Source organism: Mastigoproctus giganteus, chromosome 9 (assembly GCF_048544385.1).
Source record: "Mastigoproctus giganteus isolate SK-2022 chromosome 9, ASM4854438v1, whole genome shotgun sequence".
Lineage (NCBI taxonomy): Eukaryota > Metazoa > Arthropoda > Arachnida > Uropygi > Thelyphonidae > Mastigoproctus > Mastigoproctus giganteus.
The window spans coordinates 224,033,611-224,051,031 of NC_143583.1; the positions used below are offsets into that span (position 1 = coordinate 224,033,611).

The window sequence follows — 17,421 nt, forward strand, 5'->3', positions numbered from 1 at the left end:
CACCTCAGATCACAACTTGGTGATTGTTTCTTCTCCAATGGAGCCTTTATCTCATAGCTATTCCCAACCTCGTATTGTTTGGCATTACAAAAATGCCAAATGGGATGACCTAATCTACGTGTTAGTCATTCTATTTTTTTTTTGTTATTTTGGTTTTTTTTTTAGGAGCATTAGCAGCTAAGGCCATATTGCTCCGGGAAATGAGGTGGTCATTCCCTGACCTTCCTGCATCCTCCGTATTTGGTGGTGACGAGCTCAAACCCCGATCTAATCAAGAAGCGTGTGCTATGCACTGCTGCTCCTTCCCACCTGGCTATGGAGGTGCCATAGTCATTCTACCTCGTAGCATGAGGCCTTTGCCCCTAAATACTTTATAGTCTATATCGGTACACACCATCAGGGCATCTCTCACATTGTGAAGTTATACTTCATAGCTGGGTTGTTACTATTGCAACACCCCGAGTAACTGCCTACCAATCAAAGAGAAGTCAACAAGCTTTGAAACGGTGCCATCTGGGTGGTGGTATCTGCTGAGAATAAATAACAATATACTATGACAACTCATTGTGAAGACAGTCACAATATGAGATAACCAAAACAATGCCAATTTAATTAATTAATTAATTTAACTACCTTGGTAGATAGCTATGTTAAAATGATGCATTTGCAATAACCCAAGAGAAACATACCAAATGTGGTATGTTGGTAAAGTGGAATGTAAAAAAGAGCAGGGAATAATTTTTCAATCAAATATGAAATTTGCTGAGCAGTGCAGACAGGCTGCCAGGGCAGGCCATGGAGTCTTGTTAATGATATATAGGAATTTTGCTAGCAGGAACATGGAGGTGATTATCCCATTGTACAGGTCTGGAGGCCTCATTTTAGGAAGGATGTAGAGTTGCTAGAATGAGTACAAAGAAGGGAAACAAGATTGGTGAGGGGAACAAAGGGGCGCTCTTACTGAGAAAGGCTTAATTTCTGAAAATTGCATTTCCCGGAGGGTAGGCAGCTGTGAGGTGATCTGATTGAGGTGTATAATGCTTTGAATCGATTGAGCAAGCTGAATGCTGATGTGATTCTTGCTCAGATTAAGAACCTGAGGGGGGAGCATAGATTCAAATTGAGGAAAGACAGTTGTACAATAGATGTGCGGAAATTTGCCTTTAGCCAACGGGTGGTTGATTGGTGGAACAGATTTCCATCTTCTGTTGTGGAAGTTGATAGCCTAAATAAATTTAAGGCTGAGCTGAACAGGCATTTGGAACAAATGGAGGAGTGAAATGGGAGTTTTTTTTTTTTTTTTTTTGGCTGATGCTGCTTTCTTGCATCATGTGCCTCTACTAATACTAAAAACTCTATCACGCTGATAGCATGAGAATAAAAGTACAATATATACATAGAAAAGAAACTTGTTTAAACTTTTTTTACATATACATTTAGGAGATGGCAACATAGGATCAGGGATGTTGTAAGTACAATGAATTTAAAACTCCCCATCTTCAAAGTCCATGGAGAATGTGGCTTCCAAATAAAAATGAGCAAAATTCTCCATCCAGCACTTACCTGCCCAACTGATTGGGTGGTTCCATGCATTTAATTGTTTTTACATAATGTGTTTTATTGTCTTACTTGATCAAAAGGCTGCATACCATTTATGCCAAAACTAAATTTTTAGTAACAAATTCTAATAATGAATTAACACTAATTCATTATTAGACAAATAAGGCACTTTTTTTAATAAATAAGGCACTTTTTTTTTAATAAATAAGGCACTTTTTTTTTAATAAATAAGGCATTATATTTTACAAGTTGTTCACAAGGGTCATTACTAACAGATTAGAAAGAATACTTGATGAGAATCAACCGAAAGAGCAAGATGGCTTTAAGACAGGATTCTCAACTATGGATCACCTTCACGTAATATCACAGCTAATGGAGAAAGCAAATGAATATAAAACACCATTATGCCTGGCATTTGTGGATTATGAAAAGACATTTGACTCCATACAGCATAAGGCAATGTTTCGGGCACTGGAAAGACAAGGCATAGATACCCCACATATTATGATGTTGAAGAAAATATATGAGAGTGCTACCTCCTTTATTAGACTAGACAAAGTTGCTGGAGAGGCCTTCATCCTGCAGTGGATTGAAAATGTCTGATGATGATGATGATGACTGGGAGTTTGTTTCAGTTGGGTGAACAAGAGATGAGTAGATCAAAACAGCTGAATTCTGTTTGGACCAAACTGACCCTAACTGACCCGCCTAGCATAGTATAATCCATCATCAGCCATTTTCAATCAACTGCAGGTGAAGGCCTCTCCAGCAACTTTCAGTTCCTTCTATTTTGAGCATTGGCCATCCATTTACTACCCACAAACTTGTGAATTTCATCTATCGATCTCCGCCTTTGTCTTCCAGGTTTTCTTCTAGCTCCTCTTGGGTACCATTCTGTTATTTTCTTAGTCCATCTGTCATCATGTCTTCGAGCTTTTTTCCAAGACCATTTTAGTTCTTTAGTTTTGATAAGAATGTCCTTTACTTGAGTTTGCTGCCTAATCCATGTGTTTCTCTTCTTATCTAACAGTCTGATTCCCAATATAATTCATTCCATTCTTTGCTGTGTAGTTCTCAGCTTCTCTTCCATTCTTTTGGTGAGTGCCCAAGTTTCACTTCCATAAGTTATGGTGGGGAGTATACATTGGTTCATTATTTTACGTTTCAGACAAACTGGGATATTGCTCTTCAGTATGTGACTATATTTTCTGAATGCTATCCATCCAAAATTTATTCTTCTCTTGACTTCCAGCCATTTATCATTATTACAGCTAATAACTTGTCCCAGATAAGTATATGACTCCACCTTTTCAATTACTGCTCCTTCAATCATTATTTCCCTTTCTGTGGCATACTTGTTCATCATTACATTTGTTTTCGCCATATTCATCTTTAGTCCAAAATCCTTACTAACTGTGCATAACTGATTAAGATTTTCCTCTAATTCTTTGGGATCGTGGCTTATGACCACAATGTCATCTGCAAATCGTAAATGGTTTAGGCACTCTCCGTTCACATTGACTCCTTTCTGCGACCAGTCTAATCTTCTGAAAGCTTCCTCGAGGGCAGCAGCAGTAAATGGCTTGGGAGATATTGTCTCCTTGTCGAACTCCTTTCTCGATTTTAAATTTCCTACTGTCTTTGTCTAGTCTAATAAAGGAGGTAGCATTCTCATATATTTTCTTCAAAATAGTTGAGAATCCTGTCCTAAAGCAAGCTTGCTCTTTCAGTTGATTCTCATCAAGTATTCTTTCTAATCTGTTAGTAATGACCCTTGTGAACAACTTGTATATGTGGGATAACAAGCTAATTGGTCTATAATTTATTTCTGATTTAAGTCACACCTTTTCTAATGCACTTTGTGAAGAGCCTTGCCAGTTTTTGTGTTATGTCTCTTTCTCCCAATTTTAACAACTCTACAGTAACTTCATCTTCTCCCGGGGCTTTCTGATTCTTCATTTTCTTCAATGCGTGTTCTACCTCAGCAGGAAGAATATCGGGTATGTCGTATGTGTTTATAATTTGCAATCCATCTTCCTCAATGCTGGCATCATTCCCTCGCTCCTTGTATAATTCTCTATAGTAGTCTTCTGCTATTTGAATTATGCTTTCTCTGCTGTTTATAAGTACACCATCGCTTTTCTTCAGTTTCAGTATCATTTGTCTTTCTATATTACTGCTCCTGGCTGCTGATTTAAATCCTTTGTTTTCCCTTAATGCTAGTTCTACTTTTCTTGTGTTAAATCTTCTTATGTCTTCTCTGAGCCTTCTTTGACTTTGCTAACTCAGTATACTCAATTTTTTCCTTGTCAGTTTATCTTGCTCTTCATTTTTCGCCTTCGGTTCATCATAACAAGTGTTTCTTGACCAATTTTTTCTTCTTTGGATTTCTTTATCCCTATAGGTTTCTTGGGCTTTATTACTTTCAGAAAGTTGTAATATTGCTCGTCAATATCTCGGTACTGAGCAGTCTGCTGAAGCTCAAACTTGTTCTTAAGTTCCAGTACATACTGCTTTGGATGCCTCCGTACCCAGGTGGGAAGGAGCAGCAGTGTGTAGCACACGCTTCTTGATTAGACCAGGGTTCGAGCCCGTCACCACCAAATACGGAAGATGCGGAAAGGTCAGGGAATGACCACCGCATATCCCGGAGCAATATGGCCTTAGTTGCTAATGCTCCTAAAAACCAAATAACTAACATACTACTTTTTCTCCTCTTCTGTTATCTCAAAGACCTTTGTATTATTTCTCGAGTCAGTTTTTTCCTTTCCTATATCTATATCAAGTGTACATCTTACCATTCTGTGATCACTTCCAACATTTACCTTATTCAGGACGGTAACATCATTCACAATATATCTTCTGTTAGTGAGGATGAAGTTGATTTCATTAGTTGTTAATCCATTTGGACTCTTCCATGTCCACTTTCTGTTCACCCTTTTCTTGAAAAAAGGGTTCATTACTGACAATCCTTGAGATTCTGTAAATTCCACAAGTCTTTCACCTCTTTCATTCTTTCACCAATTCCAAAATTTCCTATAGTTCCCCTTTCTGTGCTGTTTTGTCTTTTTCCAACCTTAGCATTGGTCCATTATACTATTATTATTATTAGCCATATGGTGCAAGGAAGGCTGAGGCTTATGGTGCACCGGCCAAAAAAAAATTTCCAAGTTACCCTGAGAGAGAGAGAAGTAGAAAGGAATCACCAAGAAAGGGAAGAGTGATGATATCCAGCTCAGGACCCTGGGTGCACCAAGCCCATACTTACCAGATGAGATTGTTTGTTATTGTTTGTTATTTGGTTTTTAGGAGCATTAGCAACTAAGGCCATATTGCTCCGGGATATGCGGTGGTCAGTCTTTGACCTTTCCGCATCCTCCATATTTGGTGGTGACGGGCTCGAACCCCGGTCTAATCAAGAAGCGTGTGCTACGCACTGCTGCTCCTTCCCACCTGGCTACGGAGGCGCCTACCAGATGAGAGCCCCTGGGGCAATGTTGTATGACAAAATGACCCAACACAGCTGACAGCAGTTCTAGTGACAACTAAATATGATTAACATGGTATTCATTATCAAAATGATTAGCTGAAAACTCCTCTCACCTAATAGTTGTGCCAGGGTATAAACATAACATTCGCGTAACTAAGATAATCAGAACTGATGTTCACTTTGAACTGTCCTATTTTAAAGAACGCATCTATATTTCTTTTGAATGACTAGATGGATTAATCAGTCCATTCCATATAAAATTATCATAGTGATGGTCAGGTTTCATAAGTTCTGTTGTGAAATCATATTTGTCTTTAAAATGTTTTCAACACTGTCACAAGGAGGTAGCTCTACAGCATGAACTACTGTACAACTACCTAGGTCAACACATTCATAGAATACTACTTGAGGAGAAGCATTAAGTATATGTTTCTGTTCAGGGTGATGAAGTTCAAGATGACTACTAAAATCATATTTATCAAGTTCTTTACCACAAATATTACAAATGTACAGTTGTTCAGCATGAATTCTCATGTGATTGAGAAAATCCACACAATCCGTAAATATTTCTTTACAAGTATTACAAACGCGCAGTTTCTTCTTATTAGAGACATTTCTTATGTTACTATGGTCATCAAACTGAGAATCAGTTATTTCATTATCTGCAGTATGGATTTTCATGTGACTATAAAGACTGCGACGATATTTAAATGACTTATAACATATTTTACAAATTTCTCCTGTGCCTATGTTTTGATGGTCTTTTCTTAAATGTATGCTCTGATGTAATGGAAGAGAATTTTTGTTCATAGAAAACAGCTTTTCAGTGGTAACTTTATTAATGTCAAGATGCTGTGTAGGATGTATCATATCATCAGAGCCTTCTTTAGGCAAAATCTTGGAATCTGAGCAAGACTGGTTTGATTCTGTGAAATGCTGTTTTACAAGACTGTGAAAATCTCCCTTGCTTTTGTAACTCTTAAAATCATTTATTTCTTCTGTGGAAGAAGTATTTATATCATTATCAGACTTAATGTCAGCATAAGATATGTCCTTTCTAAAAGCACTGGAGGCTGAATTGCAGTTTGCAGTGGTTCTAGTGGCTGTATTTTGATGCTTTTTTCTTAAATGCATTTTCTGATGAAAAGCAAGATAATTTTTCCTGGTGAACTTCCTTCCACAAGTCTCACAATTGTATGCTGGTTTTCTTATGCCACCATTTTCTACAGATTGAATCTCTAAATTTGAGCAGAATTCATTTGATTCTGTGAAATGATCATTTGGTTTACTATCAAGATCTTGACTTCTGGAAGAATTAAAAACATTTGTTTCTTCTGTAGAATGAATATGGATATTATTATCTGAGTTGTTATCAGTATAAGAAATCCTCTTACTTAAATGGAAATCTGAATTGCAAGAGGTTATTTCCTGTTTTTCTTCTTCATTACGGTTTCTCATGTGGTTTTGAAGATCTTTTCTTAAATGTTTTTTTTTATGTATAGTAAGATAATTTTTCCTGGTAAACTTCCTTCCACAAGTCTCACAGATGTGTTCTGAATTTCTGTCACCATTTTCTACAGATTTAATCTCTAAATTTGAGCAGAATTCATTTGATTCTGTGAAATGATCATTTGGATTACTATCAAGATCTTGACTTCTGGAAGAATTAAAAACATTTGTTTCTTCTGTAGAATGAATATGGATATTATTATCTGAGTTGTTATCAGTATAAGAAATCCTCTTACTTAAATGGAAATCTAAATTGCAAGAGGTTATTTCCTGTTTTTCTTCTTCATTACGGTTTCTCATGTGGTTTTGAAGATCTTTTCTTAAATGTTTTTTTTTATGTAGAGTAAGATAATTTTTCCTGGTAAACGTCCTTCCACAAGTCTCACAGATGTGTTCTGAATTTCTGTCACCATTTTCTACAGATTTAATCTCCAAATCTGAGCAAAATCTATTTGATTCTGTGAAATGGTGTTTTACATTACTATGAAGATCTTGACTGTTCGTTTTCAAAGTATTAAAAACTTTTGTTTCTTCTGTGGAATGAATACTGATATTATCTGAGTCTGTATCAGTATAAGAAATTCTTTTCCTAGAAGAGAATTTCTTAGTGAAGAGAAAATCTGAATTGCAAGTGGTCATTTCCAGTTTTCCTTCTTTATTAGTTTCTCATGCGGTCGCAAAGCCCGTGATGATACTTAAATGACTTTTGACATTTAGAAAATTTCCCTGCAGGTTTGTTTTGAAGATTTTTTTCTTAAATGTTTTTTTTTATGAAAAGCAAGATAATTTTTCCTGGTAAACTTCTTTCCACAAGTATCACAGTTGTATTCCAGTTTTCTTGTGTCAACATCAACTTCTACAAGTTCAATCTTTGAATCCAAGCCAAATCTTTTTGACTCTGTAAAATGTTCTTTTACAGGATCATGAAGATCTTGATCCATGCCTCCAGAACTACTAAAAACATTGATTCTTTCCAGCGAAGGATGAGTAATGTTATCAAAGTTATTGTTGGTGTAACATATTTCTTTTGTAGAAGCATTTAAATCTGATTTGAAAGACCTGGTTTTCTTATGGATTCTAGTGTGATTATAATGACAGTGGTGGCGATATTTAAATGGCCTATAGCATATTCTGCAAATTTGTTTTACATCATTGTGAAGATTTTGAGAGTTGCTTCTGGAACTGATCAAAACAGTTTACACTGGTGAAGGAATACCTGAATCACAACTGTACTCTTTTTTGTTTAGAAAGTGAAATATCAGCATCTACTAACGTGCTCATTTTAACTCAGAACTATATGTATGCACATTCAATTATTCTTTTCAAGGAGAAACTATCTGGTCCAATCAATGTTCATTTATGTCACTTGTAAAAAGAGCTAATCCATTAGAAACATGATCTTCTACAACTATAAGGGCTTGTATGTTGAACAGATTTGTTTTCTGTTTGATGGAGTTGTGATGGAGCATTTTTTTTTTTTTTCTCCCCTCCACGTACGAGCACTGAATGGAAGGAACAAACTCTTAATAACACAAGACGAAATTAACTTTCAGAGAAATGTTGCAGTTCTTTGGTTTCATTAAATGTTTAATATTACTGGGCTTGTTTCCATATTTGTAACAAAATACTAGGAATTTAATTTTGTTGAGAACTTGTTCAATTTCTTCTTGATATTAATATGTATAAAATTAACACATACATTTCTTGAAGAAATATTTTCTCAATCCTCATTAATACAGCAATCCTGAAAAGTGATTCTTGATTTCATTACAAAATCTGAAAACAAAAAATAAAATAAATAAATAAAAATAAACTTCACATGGAATACTCCATATTAATATGGAGGAACCAATCACTTAAAAATAGAAATCTGTTCAATATTAAATATTATATATTTCACTATTTATTAAAGCGACCCAAAAGACTCAGAAATTTCTACATCACCTTGTTATATGTATCTGATTGGCTGCCTTTCAGACAGATAACTGTAACCAGTGGTGAGCTGTGAATATTTTAACAATGAGCTTGAGTTTTTCCAGCTTTTTACTCTTTTTTTTTTTTTTTTTTTTTTTTTTTTACAACTAGGGAACTATAATGGATACATTTTTTTTGTGTGCCACTGACCCATCATGAATGGATAGTTAACTATTTCTGTACAATGCCTGTCTACTATTTATTTTCTTTCCATTCAGCTCTATGTTAATTTCCATCCATTCTTTTGAAACAGGACAATGTTTTCTTGTTCAACACCCAGATTTTTATACTTAATTGTCCATTTTTGATGTATAGCCATTTGTACTGAGTTTTAAAGAAAATTGCTTCCTTCTCATTCCAACGATTACAAAGTTGCTTTCCACTTCATAACTAACACATTGATCATTTATAATATGCTCATTATCACAGTTTGTAAAAAAAAATGCAGATGACATTGTGGCCATAAGCCACGATCCCAAAGAATTAGAGGAAAACCTTAATCAGTTATGCACAGTTAGTAAGGATTTTGGACTAAAAATGAATATGGCTAAAACAAAAGTAATGATGAACAAGTATGCCACAGAAAGGGAAATAATGATTGGAGGAGCAGTAATTGAAAAGGTGGAGTCATATACTTATGTGGGACAAGTTATTAGCTGTAATAATGATAAATGGCTGGAAGTCAAGAGAAGAATAAATTTTGGATGGATAGCATTCAGAAAATATAGTCACATACTGAAGAGCAATATCCCAGTTTGTCTGAAACATAAAATAATGAACCAATGTATACTCCCCACCATGACTTATGGAAGTGAAACTTGGGCACTCAACAAAAGAATGGAAGAGAAGCTGAGAACTACACAGCGAAGAATGGAATGAATTATATTGGGAATCAACCTGTTAGATAAGAAAAGAAACACATGGATTAGGCAGTAAACTCAAGTAAAGGACGTTCTTATCAAAACTAAAATGGTCTTGGGCAGGACACATAGCTCGAAGACATGATGACAGATGGACTAAGAAAATAACAGAATGGTACCCAAGAGGAGCTAGAAGAAAACCTGGAAGACAAAGGCGGAGGGGGATAGATGAAATTCATGAGTTTATGGGTAGTAAATGGATGGTCAGTGCTCAAAACTGAAGGAACTGGAAAGTTGCTGAAGATGCCTTCTTCCTGCAGTGGATTGAAAATGGCTGATGATCACAGTTTGTATTTATAGAATTATTAGACAAAAAACTTCACTACAGATATTAATTTTCTTCATTACACTGGCAGAATCCATAGAAGCAGCTTTCTTTTTTTTTTTTTGTCTTTTTGAAAAAAAAAAAAAATTTTAAAAAGTGCTTTAAAAATTTAATGCATATATCTTTCGATAAATACTTGAAGAAGAGCTCTTTATTGCATACAAGAGGCACACACCGTACACAATACCCTTAACGGCTAAAAGCCAGGGGTTTACAGTAGAGGTTAATAGAATGTAATAAACAAGGATGAGATAGGGGAAAAAAAAAAACAATATATTACTAATTATACAAGTGTAGGATTAAAGATTGAAGAAAAACATGAATAATTTACATATGAAAATATATACACAACAGGATGTTATCAAGTTAAATTCTTCTCCAGGGAGCAGTCCTTTTACAGTGTTGGAGTCATCTGAGCAGGAGCAGAAAGTTGGAACAATGTAGTGACGGTTTATAAAGCATAAGGACATTAGCATTAGTAGAGACATATGATGCAAGAAAGCAAGACTATGCAGCATCAGCCAAAAAAAAAAAAAAAAAAAAAAAACCATTTTACCCCTCCGTTCAATTCCAAATACCTGTCCAGCTCAGCCTTAAATTTATTTAGGCTATCAACTTCCACAACAAGGGATGGAAGTCTGTTCCACCAACTAACTACCAGCTGGCAAAAGGCAAACTTCCACACATCTATCCTGCATCTGTCTTTCCTCAATTTCAATTTATACCCTCTCAGGAGATAACTTTCAGGGAAAGTTATTAGGATTCTTCCTCTTGTTCTTCCTGATTATTCTGAGCAAGAGGAAGAATCCCATCAGCATTGAGCATGCTCGAACCATTCAAGGCTTTATACACTTCAATCAGATCACCTCGCAGGTGCCTAGTCTCCAGACATTGTAATTTGCGAAACTTAAGCCTTTCTTCGTAAGAGCAACCCTTTGTTCCGTTCACTAATCTGTTGCCCTTCTCTGTACTCGTTCCAACAGCTTTACATCCTTCTTAAAACAAGGCCTCCAGACTTGCGTACAGTACTCAAGGTGGGGCCTGACCATTGCCTTATACAAAGGGATAATGACCTCCTTATTCCTGCTAGAAAAATTCCTATATATCATTGACAAGACACCATGAGCTACTCTTGCAGCCCATCTGCACTACTCAGAAAACTTCATATCTGCCTGCACAATTATCCCCAGGTCATTTTCATTCTCTACCACTGTCGGTACTCCTGGTATGTGAGAAAAAGATGAATGAGTTGAGTGAAAAAAAAAAAAAAATTAATTAAAAAAAAAAAAAAAAAAATATATATATAAAAAACGGAAGTATTAAAAAAATAATAATAATAAAAAAAAAAAAGAAAAGAATGCAGATTATGAATGAAGTAAATGTGTTTGTCTCCCACTCCCTCGCCTGGTGGGTTCCCCACTGCCAGCTAACATATCCCACCACCGGAGCGGGATGGGCAGCTGGACCTTCATACCGGATTCCACTCCTTGGACATACACCGACGAAGACATTCTGCAGCTTTGCTGCCAACAACGCCATTGGCAATCTGAACTGGGTACTCTAACCTGGTTTCCCTTAAAACCCCATCCCCGGGCAGGGGAGGGAGGAGACGGATCTCTGTCTGCTATCCTACCTGCCTATCCCCCCCATACTTCCCCTAGTGGGGCTCGTCTCCACTGACCTCTTTGAGGATGCCTACTCTATCATCCCTATTCCTCTATCTGTTTTCCCTAAGTCTTCAGTCTCCCCCCTCCCTCTGACTAAATCGACCGAGTACACCCTTAACAATGCCGCCAAATTCTAATCAATGTCTAAATTCTACCGGCTTCGTGTAAATCTCTAAGACAACTAACACTATTAGCTTTTATCTAGCGTATAGTATCGCATGTCTAAGTTTAATAACATCAAAATTTTGCCCGGCCTATTTGCGTTCAACCCCAACCAGCGATTTCCTAACAGCAATCCCATTAACCATTAATGTCAAACACATAATTTTTTAATTTTTTTTTTTATAGGTCCTAGCCACTGAAATCCCAGGAAACTAGGTGGCAGAACCTGCCAGAGTAAACTACAACTACTGGGTACCTGGTCTGCCTCCACGGGGCAAAGTGTGGGCAACGAGTCTCAGAACGGGTCTGGCGGCTAAATGGCCAGAAGAACAACGGTACATGACATCACACACCTCAAAATCCATATACTTTTAAATCTCTGGCCTTTACAGTGAATTGTATCACACCACAATGTAAACTATGCAGAGATGGGGGAAACCCCTGGTGCCATTCGATCCTAAACACACTTTACTTGCTCGATCTGGACGCCTTCAAGATAGATGGTGGCTTGCGACCCATCTGTTGTCAGGGCCTTTGTCTTATCAGCATTGATCTTCAACCCATATGGCCGGGCAATGTCATAGAGTATGTCCATGGTTTTAGTGTTGTTTCTGGCAAAGATAGCACTATTGTCGGCAAACATCAAGTCAGTCACATAGTGATGCTTGCCATATTGTATGCCCCATCTGTTGTTGAATACTTGCCTCATAATGGTGTCGACCACGATGTTGAAAAGCAATGGGGAGGCCACATCCCCTTGGCGGACTCCAGTTTGGATGGTAAATTCCTCAGATAAATGGTTCTGGATGTGCACCTGGCTAGATAAACTGTTGTATGCAGTTTGGAGGAGTGTGATGACTTTTCGAGGTACATGTTTGACCTCTAGCAATTTCCACAAGGGGGGGGCTGGTGGACACAGTCGAAAGCAGACTTAAAGTCAATAAAAACAATGACGGTTCGCTGTCCACACCGGATCCTCTCCTCCATCAGCTGACGGATGGCGAAGATTTGATCACAGCATCCTCGACTGAATGATCTTCATAAGGACCTTTCCGATGATGAGGAGACTGATGCCACGGTAGTTCTTGCAATCCCGGTTATCGCCTTTCTTGTGGGTTGGCACAATAATGGCTTTCCTCCATGTTAGCGGAATTTGTTCAGTGCACCAGATGGTTTTGAGTAGTGTAGTCGGCGAAACAGTACATTCCCCCGGCTTTGACCGCTTCTGTGGTGACTTGGTCCACTCCTGGTGCCCTGCCATTCTTTAGGGATTGTATGGCTGCTTTCACTTCTACTGTAGGCTCGACATCAACCATGGAGACCTTGGGGGATCGATCGGTGGTGTGGCTGATGGTGGTCCCTGAGGTGGGTCGTGATTATACAATGCTTTAAAGAATTCACTCCACCGTTGCAGGCGTTTGGATGGTGATCGCACAAAGGTCCCATCAGCGTTCTTGATGTTGTCCCTAGTCAATTTGGTCTTTCCACTCAGACATCTGAGGGTGCGGTACTCATGCTTGGATGCCGCCTCTTCAAGATCGTCTACCACTTGGTTCCAGTATGCTTCTCTCCGCTTTCATCCTCTGTTGGACTTCTCAGTTTAACTGCCAGTACCGTTCGAAGTCGACCAATTTTGCCTGTTTCCATTTGTCCACGAGGTCAAGGCACTTGTCTGATATCCATGGCCAGTGTCTCAAAGCAGTTGGATAGGGCGATCTGATATGCCTGTTTGTTGGCAGCATTCATTAGCTGCCTCCAGTCCAGCTTGGCTGACCGAGATGACCTCTTTGCATGTCGTAGTTTGAACTGCACCTCAGCCCGGATGAGGTAGTGATCAGATCTGCAATAAGGTCCCCTCATGGCACGGACATCCATGAGTGATGAGTGAAATCGGGCGTTGATCAAAATGTAGTCCAGGATTGTTGAGTCCTTGCCAGATGGATTTAGCCATGTAAGTTGATGTTTTTGAGGGTGCTGGAAATGGCTGTTTCCGATGATCAGGTTGTTAGATGTGGCAAAGGACAACAGACGTAGTCTGTTGTCGTTGATCTTCCCATGACCAAACTTGCCCATTGTTGTTTCCCAACCAGATCTGTCCACACCAATTTGGGCGTTAAAGTCACCTGCAAGGATGATCACTTCTGTCTGTGGATATTGAATCCAGCATATGTTGGAGCTGGTTGTAAAAATCATTCTTGGTCGGGTCTAGGCTAGTGTCTCAGTTGGTGCATAGGCGGAGATGATATGGGTCTTGATGGTGCCCTTGACAGTAAGGACTGCCAGGCGGTCCGATATTGGTTGGAAAGCGACCACGCTACTGGTGGTCTGAACATCGACCATAAAGCCCACTCCTGCTTCTCGTTTCTCAACAACAGAGTAGAATAGCGTAATCGCTTCATTAGGTGCTGGTGGTTGGATGATCATCGTTCCGGTGAGCCTTAGTTCGGATAATGTCGCGATTGATATCTTGCACCTAAGTAGTTCTTGGGCGATGATTTCCTTTTGTCCAACGTGGTGCCCCGTTCAAACATTCCATTCGCCAATGTTAACTGCCCTTTTCTGCATAGTAAGCTTACTGCTGTGGCCAGTGGTCCACACTGGGTCCCCAGTGCTGGCGCATCGGCTACCCTAGATGCGGTAACATTGTTGAAAGAGCTTGTTCCGAATTTCACGTGGTTTCTTGCCTAGTTTCCCCGGTTTCCCGGTTCTTGTCATTTCAGCAGGATGACCACCCTCCTCCTTTCGCAGCCGGGCTTGGGACCATCCATGGCTGAGTTATTGACTTAATCGGCATACTAATTTATTTTTTAGGGTTGCTTTATATTCCTAGTAACAATACTTTAGTTCAAATTGAATTTAGATAGAGATTTTGTAAGTTATTTCTTAGTATCGGTAAGGGTATCAAATCCACGCGTCGACAGGTTTTGCAGCTCCTGCTAATGAAAAGTTTTTAATTATAATTAACCGCTTTGACTTAACTGTTAGATTAAATTTTCTATAAGTAACTTATAGACCTAGTCAAGCTCCGTGGTTTATTTTGAATTTAAATAGCACGATTTGGAAAATAAATAATACCTTGTGTCCCTAGATTAACCGTTCGTAACTTGCCGCCATTGTCATATGATATGTGTGCTAGCGTAAGATTTAAAGGAAAACTAGATAGCGAGTATAGTAAGTATAGTAGTATCAATTAATCAGTAAAATTTATTAATCTTATTAAATTTCACTGTCAATTTCGGCGCCTCCGTAGCCAGGTGGGAAGGAGCAGCAGTGCGTAGCACACGCTTCTTGATTAGATCGGGGTTCGAGCCAGTCACCATCAAATACGGAGGATGCAGAAAGGTCAGGGAACGACCACCGCATTTCAGGGAGCAATATGGCCTTAGTTGCTAATGCTCCTAAAAACCAAATTACTAACTAACTAACTAACTGTAAATTGAATTGTACATTTTTAGCTAAATAAATAAATATAGCGACCTAGTTATTACAAACGTAACACCATAAATTAATACTTATAAGTTGACAGGGGATAAGAAAGTCATACAATGTAACTCGGAGATAATGTTTGATACAAAAATACATATACAGAGTGTCTCAAAAATATTGGTACAAATGTACCAATATTTTTGAGATCTGCTACCTTCACAGATCAATTCGTTGTCCTCAATGATTTTAGCATCTGAAAGTGTGATTTCTAAATCTACAGATTGTTTTCTTAACTCGTCCTTTGGAATTCTTAGAAATTTACGAAAGAAACCAAAAAGATTATGTTTTATTAACTGCTAGAAACATGGCTCTAGAGACTGCAAAGCCTTGTCTACAATTTTACTAAAGCAGATTAGCATTAGTAGAGTCATATGATGCAAGAAAGCAAGCTTATTCAGCATCAGCCAAAAAAAAAAAAAAAACCCCACTCCCATTTCGCCCCTCCGTTCGTTCGAAATACCTGTCCAGTTGAGCTTTAAATTTGTTTAGGCTATCAACTTCAACAACAAGTGATGGAAGTCGGTTCCACCAACCAACCACCCGCTGGCCAAAGGCAAATTTCCGCACATCTATCCGACATCCGTCCTTCCTCAATTTGAATTTATGCCCTCTGAGGTGATTATTCTGATCAAGATGAAGAATCCCATTGCCATTGAGCATGCTCAAACCATTCAAAGCGTTATACACCTCTATCAGATCACCTCGCTGGTGCCTAGTCTCCAGACTCTGTAATTTGCAAAACTTAAGCCTTTCTTCGTAAGAGCAACCCTTTGTTCCATTCACTAATCTTGTTGCCCTTCTCTGTACCCGTTCCAGCAGCTCTACATCCTTCTTGAAATGAGGCCTCCAGACCTGTATACAGTACTCAAGATGTGGCCTTACCATTGCCTTATACAAGGGAATAATCACCTCCTTATCCCTGCTAGAAAAATTCCTGTATATCATTGACAAGACACCATGAGCTACTCTTGCAGCTCGTCTGCACTGCTCAGAGAACTTCATATCTGCCTGCACAATTACCCCCAGGTCCTTTTCATTCTCCACCACTGTCAGTGTAGTACAGCAGAGTTGATACGTTGCTCTGGGGTTACTGTTTCCCATATGTAGTACTTTACATTTGTCAATGTTAAACTTCATTTGCCACCTCTCAGCCCATCTGTTCAACCTTTCCAGATCCTGTTGCAGCAGCATAGCGTCAGTGGTGTCCTTAACAACCCTGCCAACCTTTGTACATCTGCAAACTTGGACATTAAAGTTGATATCCCATCATCAATATCATTCATAAACACCGAAAACAACAACGGACCCAACACTGAACCCTGAGGAACTCCACTAATAACATTAGTCCACGTTGAGCAGTGTCCATTGATTACCACTCTCTGTCTTCTGCCACTCAACCATCCCCTTATCCATAGCAGCAATTTGCCTCCAATGCCACACTGTTCCAATTTGTGCAGTAGTCTTCCATGTGCAACAGTATCAAAAGCCTTTCTAAGATCCAAATATATAATATCAAAGTTATTCCCTGCATCCAGTTCTTTTGTGACTATATCATAGTATCCAATCAAATTGGTCAGGCAAGACCTGCCCTTAACAAAAGCATGCTGCGTCTGAGCTATAACTGAATTCTTGTCTAGATGATCCTGCAGTGCTTCCTTAACCAGTGCCTCCATTAATTTTCCTGGAACAGAAGTTAAACTAACAGGTCTATAATTACTTGTGTCAGCCTTTGATCCTCCTTTGTGAATTGGGGTTACATTTGCACATCTCCAGTCTATGGGTACCTCCCCTGAGTCCAAAGAAGCTCTCATAATTATGGCTAGGGGTTTGCTTACTTCCTTTGCTGCCTCCTTTAATATAACTGGATAGATCCCATCCACCCCAGGTGCCTTTTTTATGTTTATCCTCAACAATCTCTCCTCCACTTTCCTCTCAGTTATTACAAAATCATCCAGCTCACTGCCAATGTTTACTTTACCTACATCATTCTCCTTCCTGAATAACTCCTCATGCGTGAATGTAGATGCAAAATACTCGTTTAGATTGTTAGCCACCTGAGCAGGATCCTCAACTGTTCAACCATCAATATCCAGTGGACCAATCTGATTCATCCCTTTCCTTCTCGAATTTAAATATGTAAAGAACTCTTTTCTGTTTTTCTTTGCATCCTTTGCCAAGGATTTTTCGTAGTCCGCTTTTGCCTGCCTAATCTCCTTTGTGACTTGGTTACAGACCAACTTATATCTATCATAGGCTTCCATGTCACCCATTAATTTGTATGTATCCCATGCATTTTTCTTCTCTGCCACATGTCTCATTAGTTCATCT

General features: G+C 38.6%; 1 protein-coding gene across 1 annotated transcript in view; it reads right to left on the bottom strand.

Annotated features, from left to right (window-relative positions):
• The window catches only part of LOC150081134 (thialysine N-epsilon-acetyltransferase), a 156,372-nt gene that overhangs the window by 128,308 nt on the left and 10,643 nt on the right, over positions 1–17,421 (bottom strand). The window contains exon 2 of the mRNA XM_090381474.1: positions 8,259–8,335. The gene's annotated coding sequence lies outside the window, so the exon portion shown is untranslated. The remainder of the gene's footprint in view (positions 1–8,258; positions 8,336–17,421) is intronic.